The 13,337-nt window shown below is 48.0% G+C and overlaps 1 non-coding gene across 1 annotated transcript; it reads right to left on the bottom strand.

The window, feature by feature from the left end:
• Positions 1-13,157: 13,157 nt before the first annotated feature.
• TRNAF-GAA (transfer RNA phenylalanine (anticodon GAA)) lies at positions 13,158-13,230 on the bottom strand. Its single transcript has one exon. It is a non-coding gene; the product is annotated as a tRNA-Phe (tRNA).
• Between the last annotated feature and the right edge of the window lie 107 nt (positions 13,231-13,337).

Below are 13,337 nucleotides of genomic sequence, written 5' to 3' on the forward strand. Positions count from 1 at the left end.
GTTCTCAAAGAAACTGCGGAATCACCTGATCAACATCCTCTACAGCAAGCAGGGAAAGATTAAGAATGAGCTCTCAAAAATGGATACTCTCATAAAAAAAACAACCTTCCACACAAACTTCCTCGTGGCTGGACTTTACTAAAATTAGATAAGCCATTTACAACACACACTTTGCTTCTCTACAAAAGAAAAAGGACACTAAACTTTCTAAACTATTACATGCCACAAGGGGCTACAGCAATGGTTCCCTCAACCCACCCAGCAATATTGTTAACCTATCCAACTATACTCTCAGCCCAGCAGAAGCAGCTGTCCTATCTCAGGGCCTCTCCTTCTGCCCCTCCACCCCCACGAACATGATACAGTTCTGTGGTGACCTGGAATCCTATTTTCGACGTCTCCGACTCAAGGAATATTTCCAACACACCTCTGAACAACATACTAATCCACAGAGACCTCCCTACCAACACTACAAAAAGAAGGATTCTAGGTGGACTCCTCCTGAAAGTCGAAACAGCAGACTGGACTTCTACATAGAGTGCTTCCACCGATGTGCACGGGCTGAAATTGTGGAAGACCAGCATCACTTGCCCCATAACCTCAGCCGTGAGGAACACAATGCCATCTTCAGCCTCAGAAACAACTCTGACATCATAATCAAAAAGGCTGACAAAGGAGGTGCTGTTGTCATCATGAATAGGTCGGAATATGAACAAGAGGCTGCTCGGCAGTTCTCCAACACCACTTTCTACAAGCCATTACCCTCTGATCCCACTGAGGGTTACCAAAAGCAACTACAGCATTTGCTCAAGAAACTCCCTGAAAAAGCACAAGATCAAATCCGCACAGACACACCCCTGGAACCCCGACCTGGGATATTCTATCTACTACCCAAGATCCATAAACCTGGGAATCTTGGGCACCCCATCATCTCAGGCATTGGCACCCTGACAGCAGGATTGTCTGGCTATATAGACTCCCTCCTCAGGCCCTACACTACCAGCACTCCCAGCTACCTTTGAGACACCACTGACTTCCTGAGGAAACTACAATCCATCGGTGATCTTCCTGATAACACCATCCTGGCCACCTGGGATGTAGAAGCCCTCTACACCAACATTCCACACAAAGATGGACTACAAGCCGTCAAGAACACTATCCCCGATAATGTCACGGCTAACCTGGTGGCTGAACTTTGTGACTTTGTCCTTACCCATAACTATTTTACATTTGGGGACAATGTATACCTTCAGATCAGCGGCACTGACATGGGTACCCGCATGGCCCCACAGTATGCCAACATTTTTATGGCTGATTTAGAACAACGCTTCCTCAGCTCTTGTCCCCTAACACCCCTACTCTACTTGCGCTATATTGATGACATCTTCATCATCTGGACCCATGGAAAAGAAGCTCTTGAGGAATTCCACCATGATTTCAACAATTTCCATCCCACCATCAACCTCAGCCTGGTCGAGTCCACACAAGAGATCCACTTCCTGGACACTACAGTGCTAATAAGTGATGGTCACTTAAACACCACCCTATACCGGAAACCTACTGACCACTATTCCTACCTACATGCCTCCAGCTTTCACCCTGACCACACCACACGATCCATCGTCTACAGCCAAGCTCTGCAATACAACCGCATTTGCTCCAACCTTTCAGACAGACAGACACCTACAAGATCTCTATCAAGCATTCTTACAACTACAATACCCACCTGCAGAAGTGAAGAAACAGATTGATAGAGCCAGAAGAGTTCCCAGAAGTCACCTACTACAGGACAGGCCTAACAAAGAAAATAACAGAACGCCACTAGCCGTCACCTTCAGCCCCCAACTAAAACCCCTCCAACACATTATTAAGGATCTACAACCTATCCTGAAGGATGACCCAACACTCTCACAAATCTTGGGAGACAGGCCAGTCCTTGCCTACAGACAGCCCCCCAACCTGAAGCAAATACTCACCAGCAACCACATACCACACAACAGAACCACTAACCCAGGAACCTATCCTTGCAACAAAGCCCGTTGCCAACTGTGCCCACATATCTATTCAGGGGACACCATCACAGGGCCTAATAACATCAGCCACACTATCAGAGGCTCGTTCACCTGCACATCCACCAATGTGATATATGCCATCATGTGCCAGCAATGCCCCTCTGCCATGTACATTGGTCAAACTGGACAGTCCCTACGTAAAAGAGTAAATGGACACAAATCAGATGTCAAGAATTATAACATTCATAAACCAGTCGGAGAACACTTCAATCTCTCTGGTCACGCGATTACAGACATGAAAGTCGCTATTTTACAACAAAAAAACTTCAAATCCAGACTCCAGAGAGAAACTGCTGAATTGGAATTCATTTGCAAATTGGATACAATTAACTTAGGCTTGAATAGAGACTGGGAGTGGCTTAGTCATTATGCAAGGTAGCCTATTTCCCCTTGTTTTTTCCTATCCTCGTCCCCCCCCAACGTTCTTGTTAAACCCTGGATTTGTGCTGGAAATGGCCCACCTTGATTATCATACACAATGTAAGGAGAGTGATCACTTTAGATAAGCTATTACCAGCAGGAGAGTGGGGTGGTAGGAGGTATTTTTTCATGCTTTTTTTGTGTGTATATAATAAGATCTTCTACACTTTCCACAGTATGCATCCGATGAAGTGAGCTATAGCTCACGAAAGCTTATGCTCAAATAAATTGGTTAGTCTCTAAGGTGCCACAAGTACTCCTTTTCTTTTTTCCAGAAGAGAAGGTGACCCTGGTCTGGCTGTGGGCTCACAGCTACCAGCTATGACAGACCCTTCACTGGCCAGCAAAATTCCCCCCTTTTCACTCAGGTTGGGTTTGCTTCCTGCAACAGAGTCCTTGGAGATCTGTTCCCACCACAGTGGTCACCAGGACCCCAACCCCCACCTTCGGGGCACATGCCTCTGTGCACCCCAGGGCAGGCCCTTCCCCCTGCTGACCAGCAGCTGGGTGGCCCCCCATGCTACAGGGTGGTACATCCCCCTCCTAAGAGACACGCTCCTATTTTCCCAGCAGTCCCTGTGGCTTCACCCCCACCCCACTCCCCAGGGCTGTTAGCACACAATTCCTGCTCACTGCTCACCAACCCAGGGCCAGATTCTGCCACATTAAAGAAATCAGCCCCAGTAGAAATGGTGCCAAGCTGTGGGCCATGGTGGCAGTCAGCCAGCTCAGCCGGCAAATTTTTAGTTTGCCTGTGAATTTCAGTTAAAGGTGCAAGTAGCCCCCCCACCCGTCCCAGTTCTGCCACTTTGCCTGGCGACAAATCCTCCTCCTGGAGCAGGTCCCTCCTGACCACAGAAATCTCAGAGCCTGTGTCTCTCAATCCAGTGATTAATCTCCCATTCAGTTTAACAGCATGCATATGCTCACTGCTGGGTTCTGTAGACGCAAGCTTCGCACATCCTATGTGGAAAGAGGCAGCAGCCTGCCTCTGAAAAGCAGCAGCGTCATGTGTTACTTGTTGCCTGTTTCCACTCAGCGAGGGACACTTACTCCTCAGGTGCTCAGTGGACTTATGATGAGAGCACCTCTTGGGCTCCTCTGCTTGCACAGGAGATTTGGGATGGGTCACAGGGGAATGGGGAGGTGAACGCCCTGCCTCCTTTTCCCCAGGGGTAAAGAGGTGGTTCTGCTTTCCACCAGCCCTGTGCCCCTCTGCCAGTGGTTCATGTTTAATTGCAACTTGTGCTGGTGCATAAGAGTCTGCATACCCAGCTAATTCACCCACTGCATTTACCTTTTTGTCCCACAAATACTGTTTTACATCATCACTGCACACTTTCAGGAACTATTCCTGAGTAACCAAATCACACATTCCTTCAAAGCTTGTAATGCCATTACCCCTCAATCACTTATCTACCAAATTTCTCATTTCATTTGCATAAACCACATTACTCAATCCAGATCTCCTTTTAAGACTCCTGAATTTAACCCTGTAGGTTTCGGGTGTAATCTGACACGGTTTCAAAACCAGTTCCTTAAATTTACCATAGTTTGAAGCATCATCAATAGGCATCTTACTGAATATGTCCAGAGCGCTGCCAGTCAATTTTGCTATCAATGTGGTCATCTTTTGATCTTCAGGGATTGCATGGAGGGTACACACAGTCTTTCAAAGGTGATGAAATATTCGGCAGTATCGCTGATTTCATCATACTGGGGGCTTAGTTGCGCCCATCTGTGGATTTTTGGGGAAGTGGAACCAGCAGCTGGAGGGGTTTGTTTCCTCAACTCCATAACAACCAGTTCATACTTCTAGGCCTCCATCTCTCTCTTGAGGGAAGCCTCCTCTTTGGCTCTTTCTGCCTCCATTGCTGTTTTGTGGACATCTTCTTCTCTGTCTGCTGCTGCATTAATTTCTATTTTTTTAAAATTTGATAAGTCTCTTATGTTTTGTTTTCTTACTCTTCTGCTTCCAGTCTAGCCAGCTCTAGTTTAGTAGCTGCTTCACTGGTAGTCATTTTCCTGCTTTCTTGTACTGGGCCACACTCCCTCTGTAGTTCACGGAAACTGGGATGCACTCAGCTCAGGGGCTTCTTAGTTAACAGAGACTTTTGCAGCACCCAGTGTTCAGCCTTTCTGGGTAATTTGCAACCTGTACAGTTCTAGCTTGTTCTGATCCTCACTCTTACTTATTGTGCTTCCTTTTCTGTCCCTATTTTCCTTACCCGAAATAAGCAAACAGAAAATAACAAACCAGTAACCACTTCATCTGTTCTACAGCCACCCAAACTTCACTTAAAATCACCATCAGTATCTCAAAGCAATCAGCTGTGCACAGATCCTGCTCAACTATGCCACTGTCAGGGGTTAGATCACAGAAAACCCCTTAGGAGCTGCCAACTGATGTGCCAAGCCTACTCCTGCCCCTGCTTTCCTGCCCTTTCCAGCCTAGGACACCTGAACCCTGCCTGGTTTGAGCCAGACCCGCTAGCCTGCTCCAAACCCAGACCCAGGTCTGAGCCATGTCCCTTAACAGCTGCAGGCTTTCCTGGAAGCAGCTTAGGAAGTGTTCCTGCCTTTAGCACTCAGATGCCAACTCCCAATGGGGTTCAAACCCTAAATAAAACTGTTTTACCCTGTATAAAGCTTATATAGGGCAAACTCATAGATTGTTCGCCCTCTGTAACACTGATAGAGAGATATGCACAGCTGCTCCCCACTCCCCTGCTCCCGGTACTAACACGTACTCCAGGTTAATTAATAAGTAAAAAGAGATTTTAATGAGTACAGAAAGTAGGATTTAAGTGGTTCCAAGTAGTAACAGACAGAACAAAGTGAATTACCAAATAAAATAAAACAAAACAAAAAGATTTATCTCTAATACAGTAAATAAAAACTGAATACTGTCCTCACCCTCAGATGTTTCAGTGAGTCTCCTTTTTCAGACTAAACTTCTTTTAGTCTGGGTCCAGCTATCACTCGCCCCCGCCCCCGTAGTCACTGTCCATTGTTCCAGTTTCCTTCAGGTCTCCTGGGCTGGAGAGGCTCTAACTTAAGCCAGCTGAAGACCAAATGGAGGGGTCTCCCCGGGGTTTAAATAGACTTTCTCTTCTGGGTGGACACTCCTCTCTTCTCTTGTGTAGAATCCAGTCACAAAATGGAGATTTGGAATCACATGGGCAAGTCACATGCCCATGCATGACTCAGGACTTGCAGCTAGCAGCCATCACCCAGGTGCTACCCTGAACATCCTCAGGTAGACTTCTTATGTGGATTGGAGCCTTCCAAGCTCTTTTGTCTGTTAAGTGCTTCCTGACTGAGCACTTAACTTGCACATTCCTTTCCCAAGAAGTGACTAAATGTTCTAACTAAGGCTACTTAGAAATCAAGCAAGTATACAGCCAATTTTCATAACTTTGAACACACAAATGGTACATGCATACAACTAGGATGAACATAAGCTGTAGATCATAACCTTTACATAGATATGTTACATAGCATATGTAGAAAAACCATATTCCAGTCATATCATACATACATAAGCACCTCCCCCATAAAGCCTTATGGGGTACACTGTCACATAACCTTTTATTCTTTCTTTTCTTTTTACACACCAAACCTGTCCAGAGGAAAGTTAATGGCATACAATTTTTCCTTTCAGCTTAACCTAGAGATGTGCAAAAAAGTGGGAATACAACGGAGCTTGACCAGCCCATACCATCCACAAACCAAGGGACTAGCTGAAAACGCAAACAAATCCATCAAAAGGTAATTTTAGGGCACTGAACATCACAGTATTAATTAGGGTGACCAGACAGCAAGTGTGAAAAATCAGGACAGAAGGTTGTGAGGGGAAGGGGGGGTAATAGGAGCCTATATAAGAAAAAGACCCAAAAATCAGGACTGTCCCTATAAAATGGGGATATCTGGTCACCCTAGTATTAATAGAAAGGAGAATGCACTACGACAGAAGCTACAAATTGCTTCACATTTTTAGTACATTGAAACTCAACTTGTCTTTTATTTCAAGTAAAAGGAATTATCCCACTACACTATCATGGCCTCTTTACACCTTTTTGATTGCATACAATTTCTCTCAGTAAAGACAGTACTTTCCCCTTCCCCCACAAATAATCCATCACCACTTTTTACAGAGCACTGTGGAAGTTGGTTGATGACAGTGCGACTAATTGGGATGAATTTCTAGGTGACATTGTGTTTTCTTTGCAAACAAAACCAAACATGACAACCAAATTTTCACCCTATCAACCACTCTATGGCGTTGAGCCAAGATTTCCAGACCAAGTGTCAGACAAGTACATGGTAAGTGTCCTTCAGCTTTCAGGTGCATATATTATTTTGATTGTTCATTTTACAAACACAACTCCTTCTCCATTTGTTTCCAAAACCAACAGATTTAGAGCAATTCGATGAAGAATACTACAAAGACTACATCATGAAAAATGAAGGTAGCCATGATGCTGAAACTAAAGTGACTATTAGTAATATTTCAAATGCACAAGAAAAGCAACAAATACAGTATGCCAAAACTAACACTCATAAATATGGGGAAATAACATTAAAGGTTGGTGACACTGTCATATTACTGAATGCGAGAAGGAAAACAAGAAAGGGAGGGCAGCTGGAACCTACCTACGTGGGACCATACAAAATTGCCGCTGTAGAGGGCAAAAGAGTTAAATTAGAAGACAAGTCAGGGAAAGCTTTAGCAAGGTTGTACAGTATCTCCCAACTAAAAGTATTTAAAGAGCCTCCAAAATTAGATGAGGAAAATATCTCAGAGAGAAACACGGAAAAGGAAACTGCTCTAGATGACAATGTGAAAACCTTAGAGGTTGGAGAAATGGGAGGAAATGTATCTTACAACAGTCACGTGGAGGTCACACACATGAAAGAGGAGGAGTGTGTAGTGTCAGGAGTTTCAAGCAGTCATCCAGGTGGTTTTGATGACATGGTTATGGAGGATGACGAAGTGCCTGGGCATAAAATCAGCTGTTCTTAATGGGGGTAGGAGGCAGCAATCATTAAATTAAAAAATCTTCAGGGAAGTAGCTGCAAGTGGTCACCAAAAGTTTCTTTGTGTTCACATCTGTACAGGAATGAGGCATAAAGCAGAAATGGGGGGAGAGGCTCTGAATTAAAATCAGGGTTAGAGAGAAATATGTTCAAACACAGTGAGACTCGATGTGTGGAAGAAATAAAATGTGATCCCCAGCTTCTTCCCCCAAGCCTTAGGAGGGGATTAGCTGCCAACAGCTGCAGCTGCTGTTCTGAGGGGAGCAGTATAAGCTACCTACCTGTGGATGCAGCCCACCAGCTGGTTCACCTGGGGCAGAAGGTGAGTGGCTGGGCAGGGTTGGGGTCTGACCGGTTGGAGTCTGGAATATGAACAGGGGTCTAAGTGGAGGTTGAGGATGCTGAGGCAGTGCAGTCTCAGCATCACAGTCATCAAGAGTCAAAGCTGCTTGGCGGTGAGCAAGGGGAGAAATGGCCCTAGTGGATTTTTTTGTGCATCCCTTTCACTACTTGCCCACAACAACCTGGTAGCCCCAAGCTTTCTGAACTACGGTTGTGTGCTCTGTGGGAAGGGATCTCTAGGAATTGGTATTTCCAGCTGCATTAAAGTCATAAAGAAGAAGGAAAATTTAATGCCTTTGAAAAGTGTGTGTGGGGGCTGGATGGGAGTGTGTCGAGAAATCACCCTGCTCTAGTCTCTTTTCTCTGATTTCCTTTAGAAACTCTGAAGCAGGGCAGCAAAAACATTTGCTCTCTCTGAGGCTTGAACTCAGGACCTTCAGATGATGAGACTGACATGCTGCCAACTGCCCTAAGAAGGCTTGGAAAGACTTTAGGCTCAGTGCATACAGAACCCTCCTGCAGCGGTGACTGGGGCAGGGAGGCAGCCTGGGATGTGCTGGAAGAATCGGGGAGATCTGGTGCCCAGAGACCTGTCCTGGCAGCTTCCTCAGCAACAAATGAATCAATCCTCCTTGCCAGTGAACAATCCACCCAGAGCCAATGGCAGCACAGGGGGGGAGTCCCAAGCTATGCACCAACCTTCACATTTTAGAACTTACTCTCATTACTCTGGTATGGCACTTTCCATGTGAATATGGCAAAGCAAGTTGGGGAAAGGTACATGGATAACAGAAACCAAGCTAAGGCCTGAACTCAGAACCCCAGCAATATTCCCCTTTGCACTAACCAGTTTGCACCCTGCAGGTGCGTCTTAGACAATGTTGGGAAGTAGGCACTTATCAGTCTCTGTGATACTCACCTTTGCCAGGTAATTGAAAGGCTGCTGGTTCAAATCTAACTCAAGATGTGGCTTTTCAGCGATGAGACTCCAGTACCTTTTAAACGGAAGAAAATATCCTCTAGTGTGGTCTCCCCGGACTGCGCCTTCTACCCCCGGGCAATTTAAAAGAACTGGGGGACTCCCACCAGCAGCACAACGGGGCTAAGATGGCTTCCTGCCCACACTCACTCCACATGGCGTACTGCTCCCGGAGGTGCTGTCATGTTCCTGGGGCTAGGGGGGTCTCCAAGCGCTGCCCCCACCTCGAGTGCCAACCCTGCCAACTGTGGCAATGAAAGCTGCGGGGCTGGTGTCTGTGAACAGAGGTGCACAAAGATTCCCTCAGTTTTTCCACCTAGAAGCTGCTGCCAGAGGGGATGCAGGTCGCTTTTGAGAGACGCCTGAGCTAGGCACCGCACCCCTCACCCCCTCCCACACCCCAGAGCCCACACCCAACTCCCTCCCAAATCCTGCCCCCACATCCCTCCTACACCCCAACCCCCTGCCCCATCCCAGACCCTGCACCCAAATTTCCTTCCAGAGCCTGCGCCCCACACCCCCTCCCAAACCCGTGCCCCAGCCCATAGCCCACACCCAACTCCCTCCCCAAGCCCACCCCTGCACTCCCTCCTGCACCCCAATCTCCTGCCCCAGCCCAGAGCCCACATTCAAACTCCCTCCCAGAGCCTGACCCCTCTCCCTCTCACACCCAAACTCCCTCTCAGAGCCTTGGGGGGGGTGTGTGTGTGTGTGTTTGCAGGACTTGGCCCCGTTGTGGGCACCACCAAAAATTATACAAACTTACTACCCCTGTCCAGCCCAACCTTCTGCTGACGCACCTCAGCCCCCACTCGTGCAGGGTTTGATGTTTTCATTACTTAAATTCCAGGATGTTGAGGCATTTCAGCTCCCCTTTGTCGAGAGGGAACCTTCACCCCACTCCCAACCAGATTCTTGTCCCTGGGATCACTGTAGGGAGGCTGGGTCCCTCTTTGTCTTTTCTCTCTCTAGGACAGGCCAGGGTGCCTATAACTGGGGCATCTGAGCTCCTAGGACCTTCTGTGGAGCTGCCATTTCCCTTCCCCGTCTATGGTCTCCTCTGTCATTGATTCCAGCCTTTTTTCTATCCATCGTCAGCACCATCCCAAGCCAGCTGCACTCGCCTCAAAAAGACAGTGTCCCCTGGTGGGTGTAAATCACTGACCTCTCTCCTCTCTGAGCACTGACTGCCCCTCAGTTTCCTTACCTCTCAGTCTGTGCAGATGGGACCCTTCCCTCCAGTGCGGGAGGATTCTCCCTTCTCTTCTTGGGGGGAAGGATAGCTTAGTGGTTTGAGCATTAGCCTGCTAAATCCAGGGTTGAGAGTGCAATCCTTGAGGGGGCCATTTAGGAATCTGGGGCAAAAATTAGATGACCTCTTGAGGTCCCTTCCGACCCTGATATTCTATGATCTACCATTGTGCCAAGCAGCATCGCAGGTGGTAATCTTAAAAATACCAAGGTGACTTAGGAGCAGAAACCCCCACAGACCTTTTATGCAATCAGCACTTGCCCCTCACTGAACAGGATTGAAACTCATGCAGGGAGACTGCTGGGCCACATCCCCTCTGGGTGTGAGCAAAGGAGCAGGCCCTCCTGTTTCCAAAGCATTCAGTGGCCTAAGAGCAGCATGGGGGACACATCCCCAGCTCTGAGGGCCAATCCTGCTGTCCTGGAGGTTGCTGGTTCATAGGGGTCACTTTGCAGCAGGGCCAGATTCTATGCATGTGGGAGACAGAATGTGTGCACTGGACTCAGGGTGCAGAGAGACAATCAGCCCTCTCCCCTGTATTGAGTGGGTGGTTCTGCCACCCCCTACTGGAAGGTAATGGTGGGGGGGGGTGCTGTGAGGAGCTCAACACCTCACAGAAGTGGTGTGGGGAGCTCCAGGTGTTTTTAGGATCTGCTGTGAAAAGCAGGACCTGCCTGAAAAGTCCAGCTTTCCCCAGCACATTCAATGCGGGGCAATTGGGTTACTGTTTCTTTGGCTGAACAGCAAAGAATAGCTCCCGGTTTCCCTTCTATCTTCAGCATGATTAGCCTCTGTCGGTGGTTAATGAGGTGGATCTAGTTGTAGATTGTTATTCATTCCCCACCTTGACAATTCACACAGTCCCTTTCCCATGCACATCCCCAACATCACAGTTTTCCGGTAGCAGGGGTTGGGTTTTCCCTGAGGCCCTGAGATTTTCAGGGTCCTTTTTTCCCTCCACCTGGAGTGAACTCAGCTTTTTCCCCATCCCAGACATTCCATGAAATAGCAGCAGCAGCACTAAGGAAAAGGGGAGGGAACATCTCCCTGCCAGGGCTGGATGTGACCAGGGCCCCCTGTTTGTCCATTGTTTCCATTGCAGAAGAGGAAGGTTCCGTGGAATTTGACACCCTTCTTTGCGCAAGGGACAGAGAAAGATCTTGCTGTTCCTGTGTCTGTGCAAAGAAAATTGTGCTTCTGTATGAAAGAGAGGTGGTAAATGGCTCCATGGTGGGACAATACCCTCAGGATTAAGAGCAAAGGACTCAGGTTGAGAACTGATTTAACTCCACTCATCTGGGATTTAACAAATTGTCTTCCATGGAGACACTGGGAACTTGTGACATTGAGCGAGACTCTGGGGATTGGGGATGCTTTAACTCATAGTAAAAATATGAACTTGATTCCAAGATGGGGGAGAGGAGAAGCCTTAGCTGAGTTTAGTCCCAGGCTCGGGTCTCCTGGATGGGTGGAAACTTCCTTTGCTGGTGCCAGGGGACAGCAGCTACTGGAGACATACTAGGGCTGGGATGAAAGTGGAATGTTGCATGGACTTTATGCGCACAGGGCCCCACTAACTCTAAATCCTCCACAGTAGCAGGAACTTAGTCACACCTCAGTCAATGGTAGGACAGGGGTTTTGGAAAGAGATTCTTTTTTCCTCCCTTCATGAGAAAGAAAGTAGGAGCTGGCCACTCAGGTGAAGAATACCACTTTTTCCTTTGGCTGAGGAGCTGGAAACCGGGCACAGACAACTGGAGTCTCCTGAAAGGGGGGGCATAATTTCAAGGTTCAGCCACACCCCTTATAATCAACAGCCCCTCCCACATGTGAACAATATAGGGAGAGGAAGCAGCAAAGGCAGACCCTCTCCACTTACCCCTCCAGCAGCTGCTATGCAGGGAGGGAGCCTGGCAGCACCACAAGTAGCTGGGATAGCTAACCCAGGAGGGGCACATGGCCCCACACACTGGCCTCTGCAAATGCTGTCTCTGAAATTAGGAAAATTCATGAGTTCAAGGCACAGCTGCAAACCCAGAAGAAAGCCTAGCACTACATGCCCAGGGTGAAGGGGTGTGCTAAAGCCTGGAACCAGGCCAGAAATCTTCAAATCAATCTAATGCAGTCCCAACTGGGCTACTTTGGCAATGACCAGGCCAACCAGGTAGGCTTAATGCACGATCCGCAGCACGTGCTAGGAAGATTTAAATCTTGATGTCACAAGGCAGGAGACAAGCAGTGGACTTAGGCTAGGGTTTCCTATATCGCATTCACTCAAGTCAGCACCTGCCCCACCACAAGCAGTCACCAGCGCCTCCAGGTCGGCAAGAAAGGAGCAGCAGTTCTCACTGGAACAAGTCCACACACAGCTTTCAGGTTCCTCCCAAGCCTAAAACAAAAAACCATCTTGCCAGAAAGGAGCCCACTAGGACTCACCATTGCCACCTTTCCTTCCACCCAGAACCCCGCTTCTTCTCCTGGGCTGCAAGTAGCCATCCCTGGGATGCCAGAGGCAGGCACAGGATTCTACCTCCCAGCAGCCAACCGCACCTTCCCAGGCTTTGACAGAATGAATGGTGGCATTCTACTAACCCCACTGAGGTTAGCTTAGCTTAGCTTCTGCCATGCCTTCTTCAGCATTACCTTCCTCTTTTGCCCCATTCCCACCTCACTTTCTCCTTTGGCAAGTCATGCAAGTTTAGGCCAGCAGGAAGAGCCGGCCTTTGCAGGCCAACCTCCAAGGGCAGAGGAGGCCAAGCTACAAGGCTCCAAGAGGCGACTGGCCTAGAGCAAAGAACTGGAGCTGGCTCCCAGGAAGTCAACCTTCTGTCTCCCTTGTGACTCCAGATTGAAGGAGAGCTTCTTTTTCTTCCCCTTCCTGGGAAAGAGCAAGAGAAGAAAGAAAGGTAAGGTGAGGTGAGCCAAACAGGTGCGGAAGTCCACACTGTCTTTTCCTACAGCGGCACCCAAAATGAGTGACTCAGGTCAGGTAAAGGAACTGCTGTGCTTCCAGAAAACAGCTCACCCCTGCACAAAGAGGGATGAAAGAGCATGCCAAAGCCTGGGATTGAACCAGAGACCTCTAGATCTTCAGTCTAACACTCACCCAACTGAGCTACTTTGGCACCTGCACCATTTATTTTATATTTGGCCAGCTGCTTCTCACCTTGAAGCTTAGTCTCAATAAAACATCTCCGATCGCCGATGGCCAACGAGAGACTGACATCACTTG

The sequence above is a fragment of the Eretmochelys imbricata genome, chromosome 5 (assembly GCF_965152235.1).
Source record: "Eretmochelys imbricata isolate rEreImb1 chromosome 5, rEreImb1.hap1, whole genome shotgun sequence".
Lineage (NCBI taxonomy): Eukaryota > Metazoa > Chordata > Testudines > Cheloniidae > Eretmochelys > Eretmochelys imbricata.